The following is a 2,460-nucleotide window of genomic DNA, read 5'->3' as shown; positions in this document are numbered from 1 at the left end:
CTGATTTTCGGGGGTGAGTGGTTAGTTATTAAGTTCAGCAAGGCGCTATTTTTCGGTGGTAGCCATGTGTTAAGTTATACAGGTAATGGTTAGTTGAAGAAGGGTTATGACTGAGGAAATGAACTTACCCATGCCTGTGGTTAAAGTCAGTGGCATAGTAGTTGAGATGAAATATCAGTGTCCTGCGGTTTAAAGCAAATCGTTAAGTATTTTATAGAACCGCCGATAAAAATGCAATCGACTTTTCCTTTTGCGATCGTGATATAGTTAAGATTACTTTGCATAACGAAATAGAGTGCGTCACAGAGATGAGGGTAGCAGACGTCGCAAAAACAGCAAAAGGGATATTACAACTTCAATAGGTTTTGAATTCGTTCGCCTCTAATGTCGTAGGTATCTTGTGCAAGAGAGAACAATGAAATCAATTGAAGTTGTGCAATAAAATCAAAATTACGATCATTGTCTGTATAAGCATCTAATGACGTTGTTTTATTATTCGTATCATCCTTAGGCTTTATAGAAATAATTTGTTGTGGTCACACACACACACACACGCGCAATCCAACGATATTTACTGGAATCAGTCCGCAGCTCGTGGTCGTGCGGTAGCGTTCTCGCTTACCACGCCCGGGTTCGATTCCCGGCGGGGTCAGGGATTTTCTCTGCCTCGTGATGACTGGGTGTTGTGTGATGTCCTTAGGTTAGTTAGGTTTAAGTAGTTCTAAGTTCTAGGGGACTGATGACCATAGATCTTAAGTCCCATAGTGCTCAGAGCCATTTGAACCATTTACTGGAATCGGTCTCTTTTCTTGGCACTATCACACACGAGAAACTTCGCAAGCAATTTCAACCATTCTCTCCAATGTAACTGTATCTTTATGTACTGCTATGGAAAATGAACTGTTGTGTTTAGGACCAGTGGCACTGATCTCTTTATGTTGACTAGTAATTGCAAGAAATAATATGAAACGGTGTGAAGTTCATTAACCTTGTTTTGGAACGGTTTAGAAGGGTTACTCTTGGCTATCCTACAAAATATTTTAAATTTTTCATTGTCACAAAGTTTATTCTGTACACGTTTCCAATCTGTACTTCGCAACTATATTTTATAGTCTGAAAGCCTCCTACTCCTTCTTTTTTTTTTTTTTAAAAAAAAAAAAAGAAGAGTTCTTAACTGGCAAGACCTCAGTCAAAAGGCTTTGAAATTTTTTCTATTTTTACATCCAATTTGGTCCTATGAATGGATAGTACGAGATTTGACTTCTACCTGTTTGAGATATTCAGACGTAGGAAGTGTTTTAATAGAGCAACGATAAATCTAAGGGGAGATTGAACATACAATATTTAACACGATACAACATTATAGTCGCACTTTTTATTTCCTGGCAAATCCATAAATATCATTATGTTCTCCATTGTAGAACGGACACATGACATGAGGATGTAAGGCATCACTTTGTAAAGACTAGAACGTATTCACAAATGAACCTGAAATACTATAGCCACTCCAAACATATTCAGGATCAGAAAAAAAGTCTCGAAGTTCACGAAAGCACTATCTTATGTTACACTGACTGAAAAGTGCATGCAAAACTTGGAAATAAAAATGTATCTTATACTCTGTCACTAGTTCAGGCGGGTTGCGAATTAAACGTTTTTTTAAAGATTTTATTCTACTCCTTTTTTGTACACGAACTCTACTATATTTTTCAGTGTCAATTGCTCTCTCTTGTTCGATTCCAGAATAGTTAGATTTGTTAATCTCAACAAGAATATTGTAAATGAAACTTCCTGGCAGATTAAAACTGTCTGCCGGGCCGAGACTCGAACTCGGGACCTTTGCCTTTCGCGGGCAAGTGCTCTACCAACTGAGCTACCCAAGCAGGACTCACGCGCCGTCCTCACAGCTTTACTTCTGCCAGTACCTCGTCTCCTACCTTCCAAACTTTACAGAAGCTCTCCTGCGAACCTTGCAGAACTAGCACTCCTGAAAGAAAGGATATTGCGCAGACATGGCTTAGCCACAGCCTGGGGGATGTTTATAGAATGAAATTTCCACTCTACAGCGGAGTGTGCGCTGATATGAGCCTTCCTGACAGATTAAAACTGTGTGTCGGATTGAGACGCGAACTCGGGACCTTTGCCTTTCGCGGAAGGTAGGAGACGAGGTACTGGCAGAAGTAAAGCTGGGAGGACGGGGCGTGAGTCGTGCTTGGGTAGCTCAGTCGGTAGAGCATTTGCCCGCGAAAGGCAAAGGTCTCGAGTCTAGGTCCGGCACACAGTTTTAATCTGCCAGGAAGTTTCATATCAGCGCACACTCCGCTGTAGAGTGGAAATTTCATTCTACCAAGAATATTGTAAATATTAAATAATTTTAATCAGTTTCTATTTAGGGAAACTTCTCTCACAAATAGCATTACTTATGGTTCAGCGTTATAACTACATCAGGTAACAGTCCTT

At 40.1% G+C, this 2,460-nt stretch overlaps 1 non-coding gene across 1 annotated transcript; it reads right to left on the bottom strand.

Annotated features, from left to right (window-relative positions):
- Positions 1–1,809: 1,809 nt before the first annotated feature.
- On the bottom strand, positions 1,810–1,884 carry Trnas-cga (transfer RNA serine (anticodon CGA)). Its single transcript has one exon. It is a non-coding gene; the product is annotated as a tRNA-Ser (tRNA).
- Between the last annotated feature and the right edge of the window lie 576 nt (positions 1,885–2,460).

Source organism: Schistocerca cancellata, chromosome 2 (genome assembly GCF_023864275.1).
Source record: "Schistocerca cancellata isolate TAMUIC-IGC-003103 chromosome 2, iqSchCanc2.1, whole genome shotgun sequence".
NCBI lineage: Eukaryota > Metazoa > Arthropoda > Insecta > Orthoptera > Acrididae > Schistocerca > Schistocerca cancellata.
This window is presented reverse-complemented; position numbering and strand designations above follow the sequence as displayed.